General features: G+C 46.7%; 1 long non-coding RNA gene across 1 annotated transcript in view; it reads right to left on the bottom strand.

Moving 5' to 3' along the window:
• Positions 1-11,785, bottom strand: part of LOC310648912 — a 468,719-nt gene extending 456,934 nt beyond the window's left edge. Inside the window, exon 1 of the long non-coding RNA XR_014494176.1 lies at positions 11,733-11,785. This is a non-coding gene — a long non-coding RNA (uncharacterized lncRNA). The remainder of the gene's footprint in view (positions 1-11,732) is intronic.
• Positions 11,786-13,714: the final 1,929 nt, after the last annotated feature.

The following is a 13,714-nucleotide window of genomic DNA, read 5'->3' as shown; positions in this document are numbered from 1 at the left end:
TGATGGCTGGATGATTTTGGACCAATCACCAGGAGATGGTGAGTTCTAGTTCCATGTTAGGCAAAAAAGCAGTCTCTCTCTCAACCCAAGCCACCTCACAGGATTGTTGTGTGAGGAAAATAGGAGGAGAAAGGTGCTTTAATATGTTCGCCGCCTTGAGTTACTTGTAAAAATGATAATGATGGAATAGAACTATTTTTTAAGTATTAATCAGATTACCCTGCTGCAGTCGGAAATAGACTCTGTGGCTCATGACAAGCAACTTAAAATATAAATAATAATCATAAAAATGCAAACCCACAGACACCTCCGAAGAATTATCTGGTGTCTTCACACCAATCACTTCCAGAAAAAGCTCAGTTTTCAATATTTATTGGACGCAGGATACCATAAGAGTCAAAGAGATGTGCAGGAGGCCATTCTGTAGAGCTGATACTTTACAGAAAAACAGAATCAACAGACTTTGGCAGTTCAAAGTAGTTAAGCCAACTCCAGCAGAAATAAGAGTTTAAGAAGGGTTTTAAGGTGGATTTTCTGCAGCGGAATATCTCAAACTCTTGGAAACCCCCTGCCAGATTCCATGACCTCTGACAAAGCAACTAAGAAACCCCCCCAACCCATCACCTGATGGTTGATTTAAGCACAGGTTTTGACTTTTCATTCCATTTTGTGGCTCCCACAAAACTGATGGATTGAGTCATTTGATGGTGTCGGCCTCATAAGCCTTGTGACCATGGGAACACTGGCCTGGGTAAACACACGTCTGCCAAAAAAGGCAATCTCTCTTTATGGACCAATAAAGGAGAACATTTGTAGCTCAAAATTGAAATGAAGGGTCCCTAGTGCTCTCTGAGCTTAGTGGCTTTCTTGCAGAAGTTTCCTGATCCAAATTCTGAGCACTGAGGATGTTACCTAGTTTGTGTCAGGAAACGTCTGCAAGAAAACAAGCAAGCTCAGAGAGCAACAGGGACACTTTATTTTACAGAGCTGGAACAAAAAAGTGACTTATGACCTGTTTTCACGCTTGCCTTTTTCACACATCCCTGTGGTCACGTGACCAAAATTCAGATACTTGGCCATTGACTCATATTATGAAGGTTGCAGTGTCCCGGGGTCATGTGATCTCTTTGCCATGGTTCCCACAGATGAAACTCTTCAAAGAACTTCAAGGCATTGTTTACCTTAAAGAATCTTTATTTGAGTAACTTAGCATCGGCACTAACATAAATGAAGCCAAAATCTGAATTCCCCTCCCCTGAGCACATAGTATCTGTAATGTATTACATGCTGTAATTACTTGTTTATGTTTGAACTGTTTGCTAATGGCTAAATTCACTTGTGTGTTTTGTAACCGTTGCTGGGCCGGACTAGACTGGCTGTCTCCAGCCAGTTAAGTAGGGTTTTGGGTGGGAAACTTCTGCTTTAAATCTATTGGTCGCCACCTAGAGGCCAACCATATAAATAGCTGCACAGCAGCTATTAGCTTGCTTCTGTTATGTTCTGACCTTCAATAAAGCCTGTTGCTGTTTGAACCCTCCGTCTCGCTCAATGCCTGCAAGAACCGAATACACAACACTGGTGACGAAGGTGGGATGTGCTGCTTCATCGTAAGAGCCTGAAATCACTAGGGGGTGAGGCCAGCACAGAGCCCTAGCAGGAACCACGTTCCCCCCCTCGGTCTGCCGAGCAAGCCACGCTGGAGAACACCCCGCCCTGAGGATCTGTCCTAGGGTCTATGCAGAAGCCAACAGCACAAGACAATGCAAGACTCAAGCCACGAAGACTACTCACCATGGTGAAGGTCGGAAAGCTCGAAGAGTTTGATGTGACGCACCCAGAGAGATGGTTGTCCTACATTTCCCGCATGGAAAACTACCTCCGTGCCAATTAAGTCAGCGAAGATGGATTGCAATTTCTCCAACTTAGAAGAGAGACTAAGAGACTTCTTAGTCTGTGGACTCAGGAACAAAGAGCTCCAACAAACACTCTTTGCTAAAGAGACTCTCTCACTTCAAGAGACCTTAAAGGAGGTCATGGCAGACGAAGCCTGAACTTCATCACTTTTTTCCTTTTTTTTTTTTGGTCATCAACTTTTTGACACCTTGCTAGGCAACTGGTGGTACTCGGATGTTGCCATATCCTACAAGTGGTACAATGGGTGAAAAAGTTGAAAAGTCCTGCACTAGATGTTATTGTGGTAAGATAGCCAACGGATGAGCCTCATAGGGCTCGATTGGTTCGATGCATTGGGTATCCAGGTAACCGGCATTCACCAGACACAAACGACAGACTTGTCTTCCCTCTGCAAGGAATTTGCAGATGTTTTCGGCCCAGGTTTGGGAGAGTACAGGGCCCTCCAATAGCTTTTAAACTTGATCCCCTGGTAGTGCCAATCCAGGTTAAGCCCCGTTGTGTGCCATTTGCGTTAAAGCTTAAAATTGATGCAGAGCTGGACAAGCTTGTCAGTCAGAGGTTTTTGCAGCATAGACAGTGGGGAATGGGAAACCTCCATTGTAACGCCACTCAAGGCCAACAGAGAGGTATGAATATGTGCTGATTACAAGTGTACCATTAACCGGGCACTATAGCAGCACCCATACCATCTCCCAGTCGTCAGCCATATTCTGGCATTGTTGCAAGGAGGCCATGTGTTCACTAAATTAGATTTAGTGCAGGCCTATCAACAGCTGCCGGTGGATGAAGCCACTGCAGCCGCCCAAACGATTGTTAGTCATAGAGGGGCCTTCAAGGTCAAGCATGTACAATTCGGGGTGTGTTGCCCCAGGGATTTTTCAAGGAGTAATGGAGCGTACGCTCAAGGGCACTCCGTGGGTCTGCCCCTACTTCAATGATGTACTCATCACCGGGGAATGTACAGAAATTCTGGCTGAGTGGTTTAGAGCCGTCGTTCAGCGGTTCCAGGCTGCAGGACTTAGATTAAGGAAAGACAAATGCAAGTTTGGGGTTTTGTCTACAGAATTCCTTGGGTTTCAAATCGATGCCGAGGGCATCCACCCTGCAGAGTCAAAGCTGGAAGCGATTCAGCGGGCACCAAGCCCTAGGTCCAAGGGGGAGCTTCAAGCCTTCTTGGACTTCCTAAACGTTTATCATGCATTCCTTCCGAACAAGGCCACAGTGGCAGAGCCATTATACTGGCTCTTAGACAAAAACACTCGGTGGTAGTGGACCAAGATCCATGAAAGGAGTTTCCAGGCAGTCAAAGTGCTGTTATCCTTGAACCCAATGCTCACACATTTTAATGAAAAGCTGCCAGTTTGCATTGCATATGATGTGTCTCCATATGGGGTTGGGGCTGTGTTGAGCCACTTGTCAGCTGATGGAGAACAGTCTCCCATCACGTATTATTTGAGGACTTTGTCCTCAGCAGAGTGCAATTACGTGCAAATTGACAAAGAGGCCTTGGCCATCGTGGCCAGGGTTAAAAAGTTCCATGACTGTTTTTATGGGCGGAAGTTCACGGTCTTTATTGACCACAAGTCCTTGCTAGATTGTTCACAACATTCTGTCACCATGAATGTTCAGGTGGTCTCTTCCTTTCAGCCCACAGTTTCAGGCTGATCCACAAACCCGGCAAAGAAATGGGCCACGCGGACGGCCTTAGTAGATTGCTCTTGCCGCACGTGGAGCCAGATCCGGCTCCGGCTGCATGCATTTTAGCCATACAGGATTTGCCAGAGCTCCCCCTACATGTGGGAGATGTTGCTGCAGAGACAGCAACCGACAAAACCCTAAGTCGTGTGTTGGCATGGATTCACACAGGATGGCTGGAAAATAGCCCGGGACCCAAGTTCCAAGGGCTTTTTATGCAGAAAAATTAGCTTTCAGCTCATAAGGGGTATATTTTTTGGGGGAGTAGGGTTGTAGTCCCCAGCTCACTCAGGCCTAGGGTTCTCCAGTCTCTGCACAAAGGCCATCCGGGCATCGTCTGGATGAAGGCACTGGCAAGGAGCTACCTCTGGTGGCCAGGGCTAGATAAAGCTATCAAGGGCCAAGTACATGGGTGATACACATGTCCAGATTGGACATGCCGCAAGCCCCGATGGGAGGAAACGCACACACCGTGGTCAACATCCACATAGATTTTGCCGGGCCTTTTCAGGGACAGTTTTTTTAATAGAGGTTGATAGCTACTCTAAATGGTTGGAGGTGGTTCCAATTTCCAATATGACTACTGCAAGGACCATCCAGGTGTTGCGGTCACTATTTGCAACACATGGGCTTCCGGATGTCATAGTCTCCGACAACGGAGCCCAGTTCACTGCGTCAGAATTCCAGGCCTTCCTCAGGGCCAACCTCATAAGGCACGCCATGTTGGCTCCCTTTCAACCATCGTCGAATGGGCAGACAGAACACATAGTTTGTACAACCAAAGAATCCCTCAAACGCATTGCTACAGGGGATTGGCACCATAGGCTGGCCGATTTCCTATTATGCCAGCACACAACGCCTTGCACCGCCACAGGCAAGAGTCCAGCAGAGCTTCTCTGGGGCAAGAGGCTAATCACTAAACTGGACATGTTGCACCCTGACAGAATAGTCTCCAACACAACACATCTGGATTGGCGTGAGGCAAGACCAGGAGACAGCAGGCACAGTTCAAGATGTTTATTAGGAGAAGGCACTGGCTTAAGGAACACCACCGGGACTCCCTGCTATTTATACACAAACTTGTACAAGTGATAACCAATAACAGTGCAGCGTTCTCCCGCCGCGTGGCTGCAGCCAATCAGGTGCAGTAGCTGTTGACAGCCATGAGCTGTCAACAAGCTGCGCCTCTGACCAGCTGGTAACTTTTTGACAGCTTGGTCACTACTGCACATGCGCAGCCCTCGGCAACCTGACAGTTGTCATTGAGCTGCACCTGCGCGGCCGCTTTGACAGCTGTCATTGTCAGCCGGTCGCCACGCCTGCGTGGTAGTGAGCGGCAGCCCATTTGACAGCTGTCAGCGGGCTGCCGCGTTTTCTCCTCACAAAGTTTGTGAGAGATGGGAACTTGTTTAACACACAATTAACAGTTTAATACACAACAACGTCCGAAGGCACCAAGGAACTTACAAGTGGGGGACCAGGTTTGGACCTGGAATTATGGGCAAGGGGCTTTGTGGGTGGCAGCAAAGGTTGGTAAGGTGTCAGGACTACTCTCCTACGAGGTGGTCCTGGAAGATGGGTGAGTCATTCACCGACATATTGATCAGCTGCGTCGGTGGCTAGCAGAACAATCGCTGGCTCAGGACTTCCAAGTGGGACAGACATTGAGTCCACAAGCCAGTATTCCAGCAGAGCAGTTTGCACGCTCTGAGAGAACTCTTGCACAAGAGAACGGGGATGAGGACGTAGAAGCGCTTCTCCCAGAAACACAGACTGTACAACAGGAGCCGGACAGTCATACTGCAAGCAGTAGCAGCCCTGCCGGTTTCGCGGCACAATCTGACTGGTTTGGGCCGACCGGGACAGGCCAGCCAAAAGGACTCGAGTTGTCTTGACTCCGCCAAACCACAGAGCCCGGGTCCACCCAGCCTGGCAGGCAAGCAGGTCGACCAGGAGTTTCCGGTAATGCGGAGCACGAACACCACCTAAGTACCTACAAGACTTTGTAAGCAAATGAGTTTGTGCTATCCAGGGGGAAGGGGTGTAATGTATTGGCATTACATGCTGTAATTACTTGCTTATGTTTGAACTGTTTGCTAATGGCTAAATTCACTTGCATGTTTTGTAACGGTTGCTGGGCTGGTCTAGACTGGCGAGCCAATCTGGGGAATCCAGATTCACTTAACAACCATGTTAGTAACTTAACAACTGCAGTGATTCAATGAACCACTGTGGCAAGAAACGTTGTAAAATGGGGCAAAACAGTTAATAAGTGTCTCACTTAGCAACAGAAATTTTGGGCTCAGTCGTAAGTCAAGGACTGTGTACATACAAATGAAGCCTCATTTTGCAAGGGAGGGAGTTCAGACTATTTGTGTTTTTAAATTTTGTGGAGCAATGGAACATTTGTGTACTTGCATCCCGGCCTTGTGCACCTTCAACAGTATCCTTCCGCTGTTACAATACCCTCTGGCTTTTGATGATCGCAATCTAATTCTGAGTGCCATTTCCTGTTTTGCCATTAATCTCTGTCTAGCCTCAAGAGGTTAATCAGTCTTTTTATGCCTCTGACCTCTTTGCTAAACCTGGAGACCCCTTCTTGGGAAAACATACTCAAAGGGACAAAATAAAACACAGAGATATGCACTGCATTACAAAGGGAACCAATTACACTCAAGTACAGTGATCCAAACGTAACAGATAATCTTCTTGTGCCTTTATTCATCTATTAAAGCAATAACAAGCCCCTTTTGTTTACAGCAGCAGAGCTGCTGGATAGCGAGAATTATTATTGAAGCAGATAAACAATTTTTGAGACTAGAGGCCAGAAGTGGGTTTGTGGCCTGCATTCAGGATTGAATGAAAATTCCCAAGTATTACAAGTCATCCTCTACTTACGACCATTCATTTATTGACCGTTGGAATTTATGACAGCACTGTGAAAAAGAGACCTGTCCTTGCACTTACAACTGTTGCTGTGTCCATACAGTCATTGTGATTTGGGCCTTTGGCAATGGGCGTGTCCTTAAAACGCCATCCCAGGGTTGATGGGAAGACCACTTGCAATCTTCTCAGCCGGTTTCTGACAAGCAGTTAATGGGTAACAGGTCGTAGTCATGGCATGTCTCACTTAACAACCGTATTGCTTGACAATGAATTTTGTAGTATGCGTTGTGGGAGGGAGGAGGTGGGAATGAGAAGGAGGGAAGCAGGAAAACAGGAAGAAAGATGGGAATGAGAAGGAGGGAGGGAGGGAGGAAGGAAAGAGGAAGACTGGAATGAGGGAGGATCTGAGTTGAGGGAAGTCCTGCCTTAGCACTTGGCCACCAGCAGCCTGCTACCCTTTCACCATTCCCTTGCCCCCTCCTCTTGGCCTCTCCTCATGGTCTCCCATCCTATCATTGAGGATGCTTTGGTTACGAAGCTGGGTCTCCTCGCGTAAAGGAAAGGGCCTCCCTCTGACTCACACACTTTACCCTCCTGCACCCACCATGAGCAACCTGGCCAAGGAGAGTGGGCACAGTAGCAGCAGCCTCAAGGAGGTAAATGCAGCCGTGCACACCCTTGGGGAAGTGAGGTGGGGCTGGGCTGCAGGGCACTTGCTCTCCATTGCCTAGGGCTCTGGGCAACCCACACCTCTGTCCAGCCCCCCTCCCCGTAGCCCAAGAGGGACAGTGAGGATCCTCCAGTGGATCATGCCCTGGCACCTGCCCTGATCCCACCCCCCTCTGCCGGAGATCCCTGGATTCCTCCCCCACAGCTCTGCCTGGCCCCCCACCAGTGTCTCCCCGATGTGAGAGATATTGAGCTGTCCATGCCCACCTGGCTGGCCGCACTCATCCAACCACACACACCCCAAGGGAAACCACAATGCTGAGGCGACCCTCAATGAAGTCGTGTTTGACACATACACACCCAGCCTAAAGGGTCCCAATGCAGAAGCCATTAGAAGCTTAACACTCAATCAAAGGCATTTCACCGTGCATGGTTACCTCTGTTTACTGCAGGATGAGTTTAGACCTGTGAAAACATTTTCTAGGCTTCTGTTTCAGTTCGAGCAAATGTAGCAGAAGAGAGAACGCTTGAACAGGCTGCTATGTCAGATTGTGGAAAGGAAGGGGATAGATTTAGCTGGAGTGGAACCAGCCAGGATGGAGCTAGCCTGCATTGACATTCTGTGTCTAGAACACGGTACCAGTAGGCAGGGGAATGTGTTAGTGGTGAGGAAATTCTTTGTTCATTATGAGCTGTCCCAGTAAATATACCCTGATCAAGGCAGAAACTTTGAGAGTGAACTCATCAAACAATTGCTCAACTTGCTGGGCATTCAGAAATCACGCACCATCCCGTATCATCCCCAAGGAGATCCACAGCCAGAGAGATTAAACCGTACTCTCCTTTGTATTTTAAGGAACGCTGACTGCAGAGCAGAAGCAGCACTGGACTCAACATATTTCTGCCGTGGTGCATGCATGCTACTGGGTGCTCTCCCTGCCCGCTGATGTTTGGGAGGAAAGCACGATGGCCACACCACTTAGCATTTCATTAGACCAGACCTCGTTGGCCTCGTACCAAAGTTATATGGACAGGTTGAGGAGGAACCTGAAAACTGCATACGAGGGCCCAGTCTATCTTGGAGACCCGAGTCTACAGGAACAATGACCTGAAGGTGAGAATCCAGGACTTGCAGCCAGGTGATCGAGTGCTACGGAGGAATCTGGGCATCCCAAGGAAGCACAAATGTTGTCTGTGAGAAGCTGGCTGGGCTGCCACTGTACCGGATCAGCTCAGAGAGGGCTATGGGATCACTGAAGATGTGACACCAAAACCATCTCCTACCTATGAATGAAGCAGTATCGAGTTCCCCAGCAGCATGCATTACTGCCCGTGGAATCCTGTTTGGTGAGGAGGGGTCCAGCGACCCATACACAGCCCCCTTCTCCTGTGCCGGAGGAAGAAGAAGACAGTGATGAGGAAGGCAGCTATATGAACCGGTTGTGGCCACCTGAGCTCCTTGAAGCCAACCCAACCATGTCAGACACAAGTGTCAAGCATCAAAGAAACTTTATTCTGCTTCAGCCATTGTTGTTTCATAGCTTGCCAACAGACGCAGGGGGGAGGGATGATAAGGAGTGCTCCCAAGCTGTCCAGCATGGGAACCAAGGTCATCGGAGAACCGTTGGCTGGGAACTGAAGATTTTTCTCATAACAAGTGTCTGACACTTAATTGGGGAACGTGACCTGCACTATCAGGGGGGATGGGAGGTCCTATACTTTTAGTCTGATGTTCTGGCGCCAATTTAATCAGAGCTGGTTTTCTATTCATCAGTGCTGATATGGTGTGCTCAATAAAGTTTTGCATTAGAGATTGGAATCTGTCAGAACTCCTACGCATTTTGCATTCCAAACTAGATCTGAGCCCATGCCAGACCCATCCCCCAACACACAGACCCTGTGGATAAGAAATGCTATAGGATTAGCATCATCTCATCAGCATATAATGTACTTAAAGACCCTTGGTGAACTGCCCTTCACTCTTTGTGGGGAACAAAGAAATTTGGGCAGGGGGAGTGTGTAGTAGGGGTAGCCAGGAGAGCAGCGCCAATTGGTGCAATCAGCTGGGCAGTGGAGGGAATCCCAGGGCTCCAGCTGAGCAGTGGGAAGAGCAGTGCCAACAAGCTGATTGCTGATCATGCAAAAGTGGAGAGCTCTCTATCAGCACCGACTTCAGGATTGTGCCAGTTGTGCCAATCAGCGCAATCGGCTGAGTGGTAGAGTGAGTCCCAGGGCTCCATTTTAGTGTGGGCAGCCCAGGGCTCCCAATTGCCACATAGTACCCCAAAGAGGCTGTCTGGAAATTGGGAGGGAAGGGGCAGCCCAGAAAAAAGGGGGACATAAAGGGAGAAGATGCATGGCGCAAGGAGAGAACAAAGGGAAGGAGAGAGAAAGAGAGCGAAGAAAGGAAAGATGCTGTGTGAGGGGGAAGAAAGAGAGCGGAGACGGGGCAAAAACAAACTGAGATGAGAAAGTATCAGCCTGCCCATTACCAGCCTGGCACAACTGCATGGGAGGTGATAGGGGTTGGAGAGAGGGAGAGCAACAATGAAGCCGACCCAGAGAGAGGAAGAGGGAGAAAGAGAGTGAGTGACACAGAGAGAGGGGGGGAGAGAGAGAGAAAGAGAAGCTAACCCAGGGAGAGAGGTGAGACACGCCAGGTGGCTAAAGAAGAGAGCCAGTCCAGGAGAGGGAGGGGCAGAGTCAATGACCAGAAGAGGCACTAGACATGCCAGATGGCAACAGAACACGCCAGCAGCCATAGGGGGCGCCAGACACATCAGGATGACAGCAGAGGTGAGATGAGCTAGCTGAGCGGAGGTATCTAGGCGAGGGATCAGAGCGAGAGATCCTGGGATTGTTGGATCAGTGACTCTTAAGCAGAGAGGCGTCGAGTAACCTAAGGGAATGACAGAGGGAGCTGGTTCATTTGCGGCCCTTTTAGGGTAGGGCTACACTGGTATCTCACTGAGTTTGCTAACCAGCAGATTCGCAAAATAGGGGAGTAGTGCTGTAAACCGGGGTCCCCAACTTTTTTGGTTTTACAGACCGGCAGCCGCTTTGGAGGTTTCGGCAGTGGGAGAATGGTTTGCGCACACAACCTAAATCCCACACATGCACAAATGAAGTTTTGCACACTTGCCTGCCACTTCAACAGCTCGGTTCCCAGTGGGCCGAGCCTGGAAGTGATCTGCGGGCTGGGGGCCCCTGCTGTAAACCTTTACACTCTAAGCCCTCATCTTGACTTTTTTTGACCCTGCCTGCAACGTTGGAGGCACAATTTTATGCTAAAGAAAGGATTTTGTAAACGTTAAAGTCCTGCCCCAGAAGGACAGAAAACCTGTGGCTTTAATTTAGTGGCTTTAATAAGGATATAAATGGATTTTATCCCTTTCTGTACCAGATCACTCCCTACGGTTCATTCATGGTTCTGCTTTGACTCAACTGTGTATTAAAAGTCACAGGAAATTGAACGGTGCACCTGAACTGGAGAAACCCACCAAATTACTATATATTAAGACACAAAGAAAGAGATGGGAGCTTTTTTAACAAACACATTTTAAATCCCATTGGCTTTACATTTTAAAATTTATTTTACCCTACACATCATAAAAATATATTAAGGTAGTATTATAGAGTAAATCTGTTCTGTTCTTTTCTCATTTCTCATTTCAATTTAAATGAAAATGGGCAAAAAATCAAATTCTTCATCCCAAGTCATTAATTTGCAATTAATAATTGCACAGCTTTACTTTCAACCTGTAATCTTCCAAAGGGGGAATTTATGGACTAAGCAAGAATTAACTTCCAATTTAATTGATTCAACTTTGAATTGCTTGTTAATGAACTATTCACACACTGAATCGACTAAAACTATATTTGTTGATCCAGTTCCGTATACTTACTAATTAAAAGAATGCCCTGATTTTATTCAGCATAAAATTTTAGTATCTTTTGCATAAAGATTTGCATGCTTCATTGTTAGCAGTAGTTCTTGACAATGATGAGGAACAGCATTTCCATTGCTAAGAAAGTTCAGTGGCCACTTAATGACTTTTTTTGTCGTGGTTCTTAATCACCTCAACTGTTCAGTGAATCACACAGCTTCCCAGATTATGCTTGTCGGAAAGGTTACAAATGGTGATCAATTGACCCCAAGATAAGGCAATTATTGTAAATACATGATGGTTGTTAAGTACCCAAATTTTGATTATGTGACAATCACAAGTCATATGTCACTTTTTTAGCGCTGCTGAAAATTTAAATTTAATTTTAAATTTAATTTCAGTCACTAAACTAAATAAATCAAGCACCATCTGCACCAGATTTCAACAGTAGTCAGTTGCTTTTCTTTTCTCAAATACTAATATTGCTGTTATGTTGTCAAATATTGATACTGTTGTTATTAATTAACTTTAATGGTAGTCTTGTTAGGAATATTTATCTCTGGGGACTTTGATGTTTTTATGTTCTAAGCTGCCCAGAGACATTACAAAATGAGATGGGTGGCAAATAAATTTAACAAAAAAACAATATATTTAGGAAAGAGAGCTTAAAGATGCTCTAACCCAGGGGTGTCAAACTCAATTTCATTGAGGGCCGCATCAGCATTGCGGTTGCCCTCAAGGGGCCGGGTGGGGGTGGCCAGGGTGGGCGTGGCCTACTGGGTGGGCGTGGCTAGAGTGCGTGTGGCCTACTGGGTGGGCGTGGCCAGCTCTACATCGTTGGCATCAAGGGTGCCTATGGGGGCCTGGGCAGGAGTGGGACAGATCTGAGGGTGTCTGGCAGAAGGAGGGTCTCTGGGCCAGGGCCAAGGCAGTGGGGGCCGTTCCCTCACTGTTTACAGGATGGCTTCGCGAGCCTCATGAAACCACTTTGCGGGCCGGATCCGGCCCCAGGGCCTTGTGTTTGACATGTCTGCTCTAACCGGAATGTAAATATTACAATTAACAGAACAGAAGAACAAATTCCAGCCAAACAAGAGTTAACGGTGATGGTGGCCAAAGTCTATAGCACTTTGGAGCAGCAAGCACCACACTCTGACATTTCAATTAATATTGAAGGACAGTGCTTATAAAGCAAGTGCCACAGTCATTAGGTGAGTGCAGTGGTTAATAAGCGAACCAATGGTTTCCTATGGACAGTCTTGCTGAGCACCCAACCCAATGGCCACAGAGGAGGCTCAATTATCAGAACTTCCAAACCAGGTTGGTTAATTTAACCAGTTGTAACTCAAGGACTACCCCTAAGTAAATTCATCTCTGCCAGTGGACATTACATACAAGTAGTCCTCAGCTTACAACAGTTCATTTCATGACCATTAAAAGTTAAGATGGCAGTGAAAAAAGGGACCTATGACTATTAGGCTGCATTAACAGAGGGATAGAACCAAGATCACGTGAAGTGTTAATACCACTTTACAATGCCTTGGTAAGGCCACACCTGGAATACTGCATCCAGTTTTGGTCACCACGATGTAAAAAAGAATCAGAGAAGAGCAACAAAGTTGATTAGGGGACTGGAGGCTAAAACATATAAGGAACGGTTGCCGAAATTGGGTATGTCTAGTTTAACGAAGAGAAGGACGAGGGCAGACATGATAGCAGCATTCCAGTATCTCAGGGGCTACCAAAAAGAAGAGGGAGTCAAGCCATTCTCCAAAGCACCTGAAAGCAGCACAAGAAGCAACGGAAGGAAACTAGTCAAGGAGAGAAGCAACCGAGAATTAAGGAGAAACTTCTTGACAGTGAGAATAATTAATCAGTGGAACAACTTGTCTCCAGAAGCTATGAATGCTCCAACACTGGAGGTTTTCAAGAAGAGACTGGACAGCCATTTGTCTGTAATGGCATAGGGATTCCTGCTTGAGCAGGGGGTTGGACTAGATGACCTCCAAGGTCCCTTCCAACTTTGTTGTTGTTATTGTTATTATTTGTCACAATTACATTCTTTGCAACATCCCCATGCTCATATGATCAAAATTCAGATGCTTGGCAACCGGTTCATACTTATGACCATTGCTGTGACCAAAGATCATGTGATCTCCTTTTGCGATCACTTAACAATCAGTTTACTAATGTATCAACTGAAGTGATTCACTTAACAACTGTGGCAAGTTGTAAAATGGGGCAAAACTCACTTAACAAATGTCTCACTTAGCAGAAATTTTAGATTCAGTAGTGGTCATAAGTCAAGGACTTCTTGTATCAATCCTCAGTGCCTCATCCTTTTTCTCGAAGTCCCTTGCTGTTGCTGTGTCACCAGGCCTGGTGATTTCAAGGGACAATTTGTTAATGAGATCAATGGCTTTTAACATCAATTCTCTTCACTATTTTGTGAATAATGATATTGTTGATTTAAAAATTTTTTTAGTTTAAATGAATGTTTGTGTTTTGTGATTGTTTTTATCATAAACTGCCTAAAGGCCCTTTATTGTGAGACAGGTGGCTATATAAACGTGAGAGATTAGTACATATGTATGTACTGCAACAGCCACCAGAAAATATGGGTTTGGGAAGTTTGAAAAGCTGTGATTTTATACCACCACCTG

This window comes from Vipera ursinii (genome assembly GCF_947247035.1).
Source record: "Vipera ursinii genome assembly, chromosome: Z".
In the NCBI taxonomy this organism is placed as follows: domain Eukaryota; kingdom Metazoa; phylum Chordata; class Lepidosauria; order Squamata; family Viperidae; genus Vipera; species Vipera ursinii.
Note: the sequence above shows the minus strand (reverse complement) of the source record. Positions and strands in the feature narration are given on the sequence as shown.